The following is a 14,670-nucleotide window of genomic DNA, read 5'->3' on the forward strand; positions in this document are numbered from 1 at the left end:
CATGCAATCACTTAACATAACGCAGGTATGAGAGTGTTAGCATTTTCATTTGGGGCATATATATCGCTTAGCTTTAATTTTCTTTTATTTTTAACAAACAGAAAATTTCACACTTGAGCTATTAAACTTATTGAATGCCCTGAGTCTCACTGAAAACAACTCATTAACTTGCTTACATTGAATTATATCAGCTGACAGGAACACAGACAAGATGGGCCACATAAACTGAGAAATCACCTAACACCTCATAATATAAGCAGGAAGAAGCTGAAAGATCAGAAAAGATATGGATGAACATTTCAATAAAATATGAACCTACTGTAATAGCCATTTGGTCAAAAATCCCATTTTAGTTTTTACAAGAAATCAAAAGCTTAAGAATTAAGAATCATAGTCATAACAATTGCCATAATCATCTTGCTGTTTAAAACAGGGGAGGGGTAACTGATATAGAAATTGATATATTCTGTTTTGTCTCTAAGTTATCTTGGCAGAAAAAAATGTACTTCAACTTCACAGGTAAGAATTTGTTTGGAGCATCTTTTCTTAAAGACAGGGGTTTCTGTCTCTATTTTATCATTGAAAAGTCCCAATAAACCAGTGGCAGCATAGGATTTAAAAGAAAAAAATTCCCTTTAGAAATGGTATATGAAAATATTTAGTTGGTGTATGAGCATCATATATGACCAATACATGCAAAGCTGTAAGCTGTAAAGCTCTCGCACTTGTTCTGGGCTCTGAAACCATTGATATCACTTATGGTATTTATGCTATTAAAGTTTGATAGGGCCCACATATTTTAGTTAGGGTGTTTTCAGCTGCCTGTAACAAAAACCAATTTTTTAAAAAGTGGTTTATACAACAAGAATGTGTTTTTCTCATGTAGGAGGTGCCAGAGCTGGTTCAACACTCAACAACATTATAAAGAATCCAAGACGTCCCATCTCCTTCTCAGTGGGTCAGCCATGTGTTCCCTCAGGGTCCCAGCAGATCCATAGGGACCTGTCCCCAGGCAGGGAGGAAGGACCAGGGTCTCCTCACAGACATCCCTTTCTTTTTGTTGGAGAAGAAAACCTTTCCCAAAAGCACCCCTCTCTCCCTCTTCTGCCATCTCATTGACCAGAACTTAAGTCATATGGTATCTTTAGCTAAAAAGTGATAATCTGCTCTTGGTAAGCCTTCTACCTTTACTAAGCCATGAGACATTTCATATTCTATGGAGTTCATCTGCCCCTTAAAGTCTTGGTAGTACTCACCCTAATGGGCTGTGTGGACTTCTTCTTTCTTTGAAGGTAGATCTTTGACTACCTATTTTTTATGCTATTATTGGTAAATTCATTCCTTGTTTTTGGAATTTACATTTTTCTAGAAAGTCACTCTTCATGGTCTGGATTTTTAAAGTCATTGGAATAAAGTTGTAGATAGCATGTAAAATTTTTTTAATCTCAAAAATTTTTTTTAAATCTCTAGTATCCTGTTTTCATTTCTAATGTTATTGTGTCTTTTTTCTTTCTTTCTTTACTAGATAAGGCTTGCCAAAGGCTTTCTTTGTTTTGATCTTGTCAAAGCATAGAATTTAAGTCTATTGTTTTTGGTTTTCTATTTCATGTTATCTATCTTATCTTTATTAATTCCTTCCTTCTCCCTTCCTTGGTTTATATGTTATTTCTTTTCTAGTTTCTATAGTTGAAAGTTAAGTTCATTTATTTTCAGTCTCTCTTGCTTTCTAACATCTGGATTTAACATTATAATTTGTTCCCTGAGTAACAATTTTGTTATGACTTAGAGTTTTAGATACTTTGTTCTCATCGTCATTGGTTTCTTAATAATTCTACTGCCCCACCCTGTGGGAGAATTATACCTTACCCCATTGATACTAGACTCAGCCACTTGACTTGTGTTAGCTGATAAATATGAGTGGAAGTGAAACCGACATTTTGAGTCATGATCTGATTCATCATCTTTATTTTACTTCTGGAACAATGTGCTAAGACAGGCCTGCTCTTTCAGCCTTCACACCAGACTGAAGATGACATGGAAAGTGGCAGCTGACTTGGGACAGTGATGTAGTGTTAGTGAGAAATAAATCTTTGTTGTTCTAAACTCTTGAAACTGCCTTAAATACTTCACTATGCATGTCTAAAAAATAAGAGCATCTCCCTGTAGAGCCAAAAATTAAATTTTCATATCTAAAAAAATTAATGATGATTTCTTAATATCATCTGATACTTAATACACATTCAAACTTCCTCATTCGGCCCCAAAATGTCGTTTCTATCTGGTTTGTACAAACCACAAACCAATCCAGAACCATATGCTCTATGTAATTGTTATGTTTTTAATCTACCTTTTAACCTAGAACAGTTGCTTTTCTTATTACATTGATTTGTTGAAGAGCCCAGGCCAGTTGTCCTAAAGAATGTACCACCTTTTTAGCTTGTTTGCTTCCCCATATTGTTGTTCAGCTTATTCCTCTATCCCCTATAATTCATGTAAATAAGTTAGATATAAACCTTTGGTTAGATTCAAGTTAAACATTTTTGGCTAGAATGCCATATACGATATATAATAAATAATAAATAAATAGATAGAAAGAGGGAAACATGGACAGATAGCGAGACAACAGCCATAGGTCTCCATTCTCCTCAGAGAGGTGCCCAGTGCATCTCTGTGAACAAGAGGGATCTGATTTGTCCCTTTGTATAACCACCCAAAGAATGGAGGGCCCCAGGCACCATTAGCACCATTAGCTCTCAGAAAGAATCACCATTGTTTATCAGATAAGCCAAAATGGCCAAACTGTTTTCGCCAGCTCTTGCTCCGGAGCCAGGGTAATAGATTACTTTCTGGAATGCAAACAGCAAACACTGGAAGCAAAATCAGCCAATCAATCAATCAATCAATCAGTCAATCAATCATATCCCCTTCAATCAGACACATTGTGTTGGTGATCTGAAGAACTGGTTACATCCTTCTGGAGATTTACAATTCATTTGGGAATACTCATTCAGTTAACAAATATTTATTGATAAGATGATGGTTAGCTGTCAAACCATCATGACTACTGAATTTCAGAAGGACCTCTAGCTGTAGAGGTCAGGGGAGTTTCCTCTAAAGAGATGAGGTTGGAATGAGGCCCTGACACCTGGGAAGTCGTTTAACTATATGAAGCTGTGGGTTGGGAGGGCGGGGAGCACCAGCTAGAGGGCAAGCAGTTTTGCACAAGATTCCAGGGAAATAAACTTGGAATGGTGGGTGAGGGCCAGGTTATGCAGGCCCTTGGATTCCTGGCTACAAATTTAGAGGGCATTTTGTAAGTCTTGGGATCTCTTGGGAGGTTTACAGCATGAGGGGGAGGAACTGATGGCCAGGTTTTTGAATTTAAGTGATTGATGATCAGGCTCAGTAATCCCCCACACACATACACACACTTTATAAGTTACTAATCACTAATATAGAGGAACCATTGGGAAAATACTAAAAAACTCAGGCGCAGGCAGAGCAGAATGTGCAGTTACCTTCCATTTGCTTTTGACCCATATTGCCTAAGAGTTCACACACTGGGAATACCTCCTGGAGGGCCCAGGGACCGCTGGTGGCTGTGACCGCCATCTAGGAAAGTGGGTGCCATGTACTTGGAATCACTGGTCATGGTGATTCTGTGATAAAATCAGCTAGATGAGGAAGCAGTACTTAATCTCATTTTGGCTCAGTTTAGTTTTTAATCACAAGAGTGGGCATTGCGTGAGAGCCCCGCACTTGACCTCAGAGGGCCCATTTGACCCAACCTCTGCTCCCTTCTTGTCACCATAGGACCTTAGAAAAGACATAACTGCTCCAAGAGTCCTCTCCCTCATGTGTAAAACAAGGACAGCAACACCTTCCTTATAGGATTTGATGAGAACTTATGTGCTGGTGGTATGAAACACCACGGGGAGGAAACTTCTGAAAAATTCATGTTTTGCATCCTGGAAATGCCTCAAGCTTTTGGATCCAGTTCTGATGTTAAATATCGGGACCTGCTCCAGGGGTGAGGTTGGATGGGGTAGGCCCCCAGACCCACTCAGTGCTCAGCAGAGTGCCCTGCATGTCAGACTTGGTGGACAGAAACTCGCAAAACCATCGCAAAGGGTCAGATTCCCCCTCTCCTAGGCCAAGTCACTGATAAGAGTTTTTTTTTTTTAAATTATGCACCAGATGAAACTTTCTAACAGGGAGGATGGGCTTCACCGTTCTCATCTAGCCATGGGGAGCAGAAGAATCACTTACCTCCCTTCCTAGCCTGAGGCTCTGACCGGCACCTGTCCCCCAGCACAATCACAGTTCAGAGGAAGGTCTAACGAGCTCTTTAGTTTCTGGTGTGAGATTTGAAGAGTGATTTGTAGGATGTTCCCTCTGGAAAGCAAAGAATAATCCAGAGCACTAATTTAATTCTTATATCCAGGATGTCCTGCTGAAGTATCTTATTTGGTACAACATTAATGGAAGCCTTTGACTCTCTGGGCACTGCTCTGGAAATGGTGTGGCAAAAATGGAACATTGGAAGGACTGCTCAGCATCTCTCCCCCTTTTGCCATTTATATACAAGTCCATATTAGGCAATAAGAAAAACCGTCTCTGAGCAATTTCATCTACTGTGATTTGAAAGGAGCCACACCCTCCTCTCAGGACTTCCCTCTTCACACACAAAGCTTTTTCCTTTCGAAAATGAGATTTTCGTTCTATTTATAGAAAAAAATGTGTGTTCCTTTCCCAAACAAGAGTGTAAGATCAAATCCATTTCACCTCACGTCAAAGCCAACTCTTTCTTCTGAATGGCAACATAAATTTACATGAAACTGGTGATTTTTGCTAGTGAATCATGTCCTAGAACAAGGGCAGAACTAACAGATTGCTTTCATTTATCTGAGGGCATGGCCAGATGGATGCTCACACAAAGGAAAGTAAATACACAAAGGAAGAAGATATAAAGAAAGGAGAAACCAGTGTGCTTTAAGTACAATGTTCAGAAATTATTTTATATAGTCATTTCTACATGCTAAATACAGGTGTCAGTATTTAACACAACAACCCTGTAAGAGAAGTATTATTATTATTAAAATTTTTTTTATTTTAGAGAGTGCACATGCACGTGAGTGGGGGAGGGGCAGAGGAAGAGGGAGAGTCTCAAGCAGACTCCCCACTGAGTGCAGAGCCCAATGCAGGGCTTGATCCCATGACCCTGAGATCATGACCTGAGCAAAACCAAAAGTCAGCCACTCAACTGACTGAACCACCCAGGCATCCCAAGATAAGTATTATTATTATCATCCCTATTTTAAGATAAGGAAGCCTCAAACAGAATGGTTAAATAACTTGCTTAAGGTCACACACTGAATGCTACTCCCTGGTAAAGAGACTACTTTGCCAGATCCATTTCTGGAGGGGCTTCTTCTCCTCTTCCCTGCATACCCTGGGACCCTGGGCCTGAGGGTTGGAGAGGTGTTCTCACGTCTCCCAATTACTTCTTCAAGATCATTGTTCCTCTTTCCTTAAAAGCTCTGAGCTTTGATGCACATGTTATCAGAGTCTATTAAAGATTCCCCTTTCGGGGCGCCTGGGTGGCTCAGTCGTTAAGCGTCTGCCTTCAGCTTAGGTCATGGTCCCAGGGTCCTGGGATCGAGCCCCGCATTGGGCTCCCTGCTCGGCAGGAAGCCTGCTTCTCCCTCTCCCACTCCCCCTGCTTGTGTTCCCTCTCTCGCTGTCTCTGTCTGTCAAATAAATAAATAAAATCTTAAAAAAAAAAAAAAAAAAAAAGATTCCCCTTTGTTGACTCAACTGTAGTCATGGAGGTCTTGAAGATTTTTGTTCCCAGTCACTCTTTTCCAAATTCATGGTAGTCTCAAAACCCATGGAGACAACCTTGCCAATAGCCTGTCAGCACCTCAGCAGCCTCTCTTCAGTGATCTTGTCCTTCCACCCTACCTGTGTCAGAGGCCAGCTTGCTGCTTCCCAAATCTGCTTCCTCTCCTTCCTGAGCGGACTACTTTTGCTCTCTTCCTTCACGGTTCAGTGTGGTATCATCACTGAGCTTGGCACAAAGCCATAGGGAAACCGCCCTTTCTCCCTCTCATTATCTGCTGGCTGGATGGAGAGGATCCAATGGAGAATTCCGAGGTCCTTAGAACAGCACCGTCCAGCAGAAATGTAATGTGGGCCACATATGTAATTTTAAACTTTCTGGTAGCTGCTGGAAAAAATGCAGTAAGAAACCCGTGAAGTTCATTTTAATAATACATTTTATTTAACCCAATGTATCAAAAATATTATCATTTCAACACGGAATAATATAAAAATTATAATGAGGTGCAACACGGAAGTTAGGGGTGCTGACCCCCACCCAGTTGAAAATCCATGCATAACTTTTGACTCCCCCAAAACTTAACTACTAATAGCCTACTGTTGACTAGAAGCCTTACTGATGACATGGTCAATTAACACATATTTTGTAGTTATATGTATTACATGTTCTTTCAATAAAGTAAGCTAGTGTAAGAATGTTACGAAGAAAGTCGTAAGGAAGAGAAACTACATTTACAGTACTATACTGTGAAAAATTCATGTATGAGTGAATCCACACAATTCAAACTGGCGTTGCTCAAGGGTCAACTGTATTTTATAGTCTTTCTTTATACTAAGGCCCTGAAATCTAATGTGTAATTTATACTTTAGCACATATCAATTCGGATGCTAAGTTTTCATCAAAAATACTTGATCTCTATGTACAATAGTTTCCCCCCCTTATCTGCGATTTTGCCTTCCATGGTTTCAGGTACCCAAGGTCAGTCAGGCCAAGAAGCAGATGATCCTCCTTCTGAGGAATCATTAGGTCAGTGGTAGACTATGCTACACCACAATGCCTACATCATTTGCCTTGCTTCGTCTCATCAGATAGGCATTTTAACATCTCATTTCAACACAAGAAGGGCAAATACAATAAGATATTTTGGGAGAGAGAGACCATATTCATATTCACATAAATCTTATTATAGTATATTGCTATAATTCTTATATGTTATTGTTAGTTCTTGTTTTTAATCTCTTACTGCCTAATTTATAAATTAAGCTTTATCATAGGTATGTATGTAGAAGACAAATTACAGTATATATAGGGTTTGACACTAACTGCAGTTTCAGGCATCTACTGGGGATCTTGGAAGGCACCCCCCACAGATGAGGGGTACTACTGTAATTTCATAAAGTAGGTGCACATACTGAAATTGTTCCAAGCATTCTTTCACAATTTTAAATTAATTAAGCATCAATAATATCTTAAATTTAGTTTCTTAGTTGCACGAGTCACATTTCAAAAGCTCAGTATTGGAAAGTGTGGCCTGAGAGTTTGAGCTGCCATGGAAAGAGACTACAGGGAGTCAACTCTCACCCCCGCCCCACCAACAAGCATGAGATTGTGGGTGAGAGCAAGCAGTAAACCTAATGTGTTGAGCCACTAAGATTTAGGGGTTGTTTTTGTTACAGCAGCTAGCCTGACCAATACGCCAACCTCAGTCACCCACCCTGTTTAGTCATTATTATTACCAATAGTTCTGGCTCCTCCATAACCTCCATTTCAATTTTCCTCCTCTCCTCGTTTGCCAAATTTTCAGCTACTTTTCTCTAATATTGAAACTCTACCAATCTGTCAGCCTCACTTTCCTCCTAACCCATGGACTCTCATCCTCTGATTTTTACTCCCTTGTATATATGCTCACCTCCCTTATCCCTGCTTCTTTCCACTGTACTTTCCTAGCAAAACCCCTGCTGGGATGGAGTCCACCTCCCTGCCTGCATTTAGTGAATGTGGACACACAGAACCATGCTGACTTGCCACACTTATTTATTTTTATTAAAAAAATTTATTTTAGAGAAAGAGAGAGAGAGGGGAAGAGAGCATGGGTGGGGGGCAGAGGGAGAGGGAGAGAGAGAATCCCAAGGAGGCTCCACGCCCACCACAGAGTCCGATGCAGGGCTTGATCCCACGACCCTGAGATCCTGACCTGAGCTGAAACCAAGAGCCAGATGCTTCGCCAACTGAGCCACCCAGTCACCCCTATTTTAAAAATATTTTTAATTGAAATATAATTAACACACAGTGTTATACTAGTTTCCTGTGTACAATATAATGATTCAACAATTTTATACAAGACTCAGTGCTCATCACAGTAAGTGTACTCTTAATCCCCTTCACTTATTTCACCCATCCCCCTCGCCTCCCTTTAAATTCGTGACCAAATACATCAATTGGGTGTTTAGTAATGCTGGGAGTCCCCCAACATTTCCTTCTTAGATTGCTCTTTCCCAATTTTTCTTCTCTTTAGCCCTCCACTTTTCCTGCCTCTTCTCTTTGTCAGCTTCTGACCCACTTCCTCTTTCCAGTGAGAAAATAGCAGCAATCAAAAGAGCAGTTCCATGCACTTCTACCACACCAACCACCCTATGCCCTGGGATCCCATCCCCTCTTACTTCTGATACAATCTTCCAGCAATGGTCTCCTCTATCCTGCACCATTTTGTTCTTCTTTTAGAGTTGTTTAAAAAAAAAATGTATGTCTACTTAATAATACAGTAAAGAACACTGATCTTAATTGCGTTGTTTGGCAAATTTTTGCATATGTATATACCTGTGTTACTATGATCCAGAACATTTCCAGCACTCTTGACATCTCCACCAGGCCTTATCCAAGGAAGTACCCCCTCAAGTGTACCCACCATTCCAACTTCTACCCACCATTACTACTCTGTATCAGGGATGCAAAGAAAACTTCATATAAATGAAACATGACAGAATGTATTCTTTTGTGTCTGACATTTCATTTAGCAGTATGTCTGTGAGATTCACTCCCTGTAGTAGCAGTAGTTCATTCTCATTTATTGCTGTGCAGTCTTCATTGTATGAGTATACAACAATTTATTTACCTATTTTACTGATTATGGCAGATTTAAGATGGCTGCAACTTCTTTGATATTTCTCCCACTGAGGGTAAGTTCTGTGTCTCCTTGATGGGGCTGGCCTGTGTCTGCCCTGACCAATAGAACCTGATGGAGATGAGCCTATGCTAATTCCAGGCCTAGCTTTTAGAAGGTTGGGCGGTTTCTGCTTCCTCTTGGAGCCTGGAACCACCATGTAAGAAGATTATTCGGAAGGTGCCATGCTGCAAGGAAGCCCCAGCTAGCCATGTGAGGAGGCTGGGGGTAGAAAACGAGAGATGCTCTGCCAGCCCCTATACATTCAGGTCATCCCAGTGAGTTCCGCAGAGACCATAGAGCAATGATGAGCTGTTTCTGCTGTGCACGGTCTGATTTCCTGACCCACAAACCATAAGATATAATCATACCGATACATTCTCAGTTTAAACCTCTAAGTTTTAGAATTGTGTGTTATACAACAATTGATAGCCAGAAAACTACTGGTCGATATGTGGGGTGTTTTAGTGTTTGGCTATTGTGAATAAAGTGGCTGTGAACATTCTTGTGTCTTTCAGTAGAGGTAAGCCCCTGTTTCTCTGGGGTATATGCACCATCATCAGCTTTTCCCTCTCGTGCGTTGTTTCCATCAATATGCAAGCATGCCGTCATGCCTCTCATTTTAAAAAAAATTTTTTCCTTGACCCCAGTCCCATCTCTTTGCTCCCCATTTATAGCAGAACTTCTTGAATTATCTGTGTTTTGTCTTTACTTCCTCTCCTCCTCTTTTGAGTCCACCCCAGCCAAGCTTTTATCTCCTCTACTCTGCAGAAATAGTGCCTACCAATGTCCCCAGGGCCTTTATGTTTGCAGATCCACTGGGCATTTCTCAGTCCTCATTCTTACCAGACTTTTGCAGCAGCGTGACACACAGGATCCCTCTCTCCTTTTTCCAGCACTTCCTTTGTTTGACTCAGTCCTCCTTCTAATTTGCGGGCCTTTCCTCCTCAGCCTCGTCATTCTGAATCTCTAACAGTTGACATATCCCAGTACTCTGAACATACTCAGTAGGTGTTCACTTCCAATCTCAAGGCTTTAAATACCATCTACTGGTGCTGACTTCCAAATTTCTATCTCCAGCCTGGACTTCTCCCTTGACCTGTATTAAGTTGCCCACTCCTATGGCTTCATCCCTTACCTCTCTTCTTGTCACCTTACTACTATACTCTAGCTTTACTGGTCTCTTGCTTTCTCAGGAACTCCCAAGCTCAATGGCACTTAGAGCCTTTGGCCTTGCTATTTCCTCTCTCTGGAATGTTCTTTCCCAGATCTGTGCATGGCCGGCTCCTTATCATTCAGAACCAAATGAGTGAATAAGTGAATGAATAAATTATTTGAAAGTTATATGTTTTTATAAATGCAATAGTTTTATTTTGCTACCATATATCTTTTTTTTTTTTTACTAGCCTATATCTTGAATATAAAGATGAAAAGGGTGGCTTCAATCAAGTAACTCCTTAGGGGATTTTTGGTCTTCAAGACCCCAAATAGCTAGGTTGATGACCATTTTCCATTTTAGGGTGGTTTGCTTTTTTTTTTAATTAAAAAAAAATTTTTTTAAATAAACCCTACACCCAACGTGGAGCTCAAACCCACAACCTGGAAATCAAGAGTCACATGCTCCATGAACTAAGGCAGCCAGGTGCCCGTAGGGAGTTTGCTTTAAATCAGAAATATAGGAGCTAGAATATTTAATCTGAATATCACTAGATTTCATATTCTCTATTTTCTTATTTATAAAAGGAATGTAACTTGGAATTTTCTACTAGTCTTGTCAAAGTATCAAGTTAACATATTCAATCTTATTTCGATACTGCCCATCAGGCAGGGGTGTGTGTGTGTGTGTGTGTGTGTGTGTGTGTGTGTCTGTAGAAAGGACCACTTGGGGCTCAGTATCAAGTATTTCACTCTATGGCTTGGTATAGTCAACAAACTTCCTTATAATTCCACTAAATTGGGAGGAAGCCCAAGGGAAGAACAGACCTAAAGATCAATTAGCTGCTTCATTAAAGAGTCTTTGCTTTCCTTAGAAGTGGAAGTCACCCAGCCTTTAGAGTGTGACGTGGATTCCTCTGTAGCCCCAGGGAAGGTGGAGGCTTACCAGGCTGCCATTTAGCTAGCATGGTAGTTTGTGGTGAGTGGAAGCAGCTGTGCTCCCACATCTGCTAAGGAGACTTGGGATGTTCTTAGTGAGATATTTAATACAACACAGAGATAGAAAGAATAACACAGCAAATGCTCATGTATCTACCATCCCTTATTCATGCATCCCTTATTAGTGAAGTCCCTTGTGTCCCACTCCCAGTGAACAAAGTGTAGGATAGGACGTTCTTCCATCGATCAGTGAACATGGCTAATTAAAACCAAATTAACAACGAAAAGATTCAATGTACCGTATCTCCATAAATATTAACTGGATGGGAAAGGACATCAGAACCTTGAAGGGGTGTTTAGAAGAGAAGATTAAGGTGAATCATGGTGGCAGGGGTGCAAATATTTGGAGTGCTGTTATATGAAGAGTGAGTGGATTTCTGCACTATTACAGTGTCTAGCCCAACTCTACGCAGGGCTAGTTGTTGGAAGCAGTCCAATAGCAGCATGCCTGCCCTAACATACAGGCAACTTCCAGACTGGTTTTTTATTTCTTCAGTCCCCAGTCCATTTGACTCATTTTCTATTTGGAGCCTAGAAGCTGGCTCTCAAACCTGACCCTTAGTCCAACCTGTGGCCTAGCTCCTTTTTTCTTTATCATGATTGTATTTCCCCTCTTGGAATGCTGCCTCTAGCCCTCTGGGTAAATACACTGCCAGGTTTGCCAGGATTCACCAATTGGACCTGGACTCAGAAGAGAAACTAGGGCCAGAGAATTCAAGTTGCAGGCGGGTAGGTTTCAGCTCCCTGAAGTGAAAGAGGCTCCCTTGGAAAGCAGGGGCCCTGTCCCTGGGCATGTGCAAGAAGTGGCTGAAGGGCCACCTCTCTGAGTGGAGCAGAAGGAACTCCTCTACCATGAGGGGGTTGAAGGCCGTCACCTCAAAAATCTCCAAAGGGCCACAGAACTGATGCTACAAAGTGGTCTAGGACCAGCCAAAGATATGACTCTTTATGTTGATGTACATTTTGTATTTTAGAAAATAGTGATGGTGTTCCAGATTTAACCATTTTGAGCCTGTTTCTTCAGCTGTAAAAATCAGGAAAATAAAACTACTGCAGGGATTGTTGTGAGAATGAAGAGATGTTTGTTTTGTGAACTTATATTTGAAACTGTCAATGTGAACTGTTGACGGTGGTTACCTCCAAGGAGTGACCTTGACTAATGATGTGAGGGTGGTGCTTTCACTTTAAATTTTTTTGATGACTATGCATTACTTTCATAGTAAAAAAAAATAAAGATTTTAAAATATTATATATAGCATATACTGATTCTGTAATTTCATATGAATCCATAGATATATTTCTATGAAGATGTATATCTTTTCAGTCTTTTTCCCCTTTGGGAGGACACTTAACTATCATGTTATCATATGAGTTAACATCACCCCATGCTATTAAACATTCTTTGATGATATTTCTATAAGGATGAAAAGAGATTTATTTAACTGGTTCCTTATTGTGGCTGTGGGGGTTGTCTGGAGTTTTTCCATATTATACACAATACTGGGATGAATATTCTTGTGTCTATTTCTGATTATTCCCTTAGGACGTCTTCCTAGACGTAGAATTGCTAGGTCAAAGGGAAAGCACATTTTCCAGCTTCTGATTCTTATTACCAAATAGTCCTTCAGAAAGATGGCACCAATTATGTTTCTGCCAGCATTGTATTGTCAAAAAAATTTAAGTTCAACACACTAAAACAATGGAAATCCAAAATAAATCACAGCAGCTGGATGGTGTCTCTGTCTGATGACCCAGGAAACTGTGAGTTGGGGAGAGAGATTCATGGGCTCGTTCGTGGCCTGTAGAAAAGTCTTACTCTACTCAAGCCTTGTCCTCTGTAAACTGTACCAAGCCCTCCATATTTGATCTACCCAGTAAGAAGCCCATGTGGTCAGATACACCTTCTCCACTGTGGTGGAGTTCACTCAGGCACCTCTTGGCGTAAGAAGGAAAGGAGACCCTCCCTCTAGTTCACGTAGGCCCACTTTCTCTGAGCAGGTTGATGGAGCGAGCTGATGGCCCAGATAGCCCAAACAGCCTCTCGCATGGTCTGCAGCTTGAAGGAGCCCTTTGCTGCTGGTCTCACTGTCCTTCCCCCCAAATTATCTGAAAACTGGCTGTAGAGCATGCCCTGCATGGGAGCAGAAGCCCAGACAGCAGGAAGCTCAGCCACTTCTCCCTTGCCCTGGCCTTGTGCAGAAGTGGAATCACCTCTCTGCTTGAGAGCTTTAAGAACCTAGGCCCAGCCTTACTAGCAATACCAATAAGATCAGCACTTTCTCCTCTACTTCCCCCCAAGACCTGGAGGAAATGAATAAGAATTCTTTTCATGCTTTTAAGTATTTTGTTGTTGTTGTTGCTATTGTTATCAGAAGTCACATCTAAAGCAGAAAGGAAGGGAGGCCTCCGGAAAGTCTCTGACCTCCCATTTCTTTAATAGCTTCTGGTTTCCAGCTTGTACTGTTATGTGTTAACATTTCCAAGCTAAACAGCAGGCAAAGTGGTAGGGGTGGGGTAGTGTGTTTTAGGGAAAAATTATTACTTCTGGACAGTGGAGAGATGGAACACACCTGTGGATTAGAGAAAAAGGCCACTAGACTCAATACATTAGGGGTCTTTGAAGCACCATTATTCATCATAGCCCCAAACTGGAGGGATCCCCATATCTATCTGCAGTAGAAGTGAAAAGTAAATTGTAATATATACATAAACACACATATATACATGTAATATATACATAAACACATATATACATGTACATATATGAAACAATGGAAATCTATAATAAACCACAGCAGCTGGATGGTATATATGGTTTCTCCTGCAATGGAATACTATACAGCAATGAAAAAGGACAAGCTGCTTTCACATAGAACATGGGTGCCTCTCAAAACATAATGTTGGGTGAAAGAAACCTGACACAGAAGAATACATATTGTCTGACTCCATTTACATAAAGTTCAACAATAGGCAAGATGTAACTATAGTGTTTGGGGATGCCTACTGGGTGGTTCATTATCAAGAAAAGTAAAGAAGTGATTTCTATGAAAGAGCGGTGGTTAACTCTGGCAAGAGAGAGTGGGAGCTGTGTTTAGAAAAGGGCATGATGGGGGCTTCTGGGTGCTGGTGATAAGCTATTTCTTGACCTGGGGGCTATTTACATGGGTTTTTACTTTATAATAATTCTTACGTTTTATGAATTGTTAGGTATGTGTTGTTAAAGAACAAAATTCAGCTGAGTATATTTGAAGATCTAATTGGCTTTATTAAGTGATTCATGAATCAGGCAGCACCCCAGCCAGCAAATAGAGGGGAGCTTCAAAGGGTTGTACAAAAAAGAAGGTTTTTATAGGCAGGAGGGTGGGGCAAGGAAGTTATTAGCAAAAGAAAAGAAGGAATTGTTTCTGCAAAGGTCACTTTCCCTTGGTGGAGGGTGGGGTGGGGAAGGACAGAGGGTCTTATCATGCAGGTTACCTCATCTCTATTTGGGAGGTTTGCGGGGGGGGGGGGGGGG

This window comes from Phoca vitulina, unplaced genomic scaffold, assembly GCF_004348235.1.
Source record: "Phoca vitulina isolate PV1807 unplaced genomic scaffold, GSC_HSeal_1.0 scaffold10, whole genome shotgun sequence".
Lineage (NCBI taxonomy): Eukaryota > Metazoa > Chordata > Mammalia > Carnivora > Phocidae > Phoca > Phoca vitulina.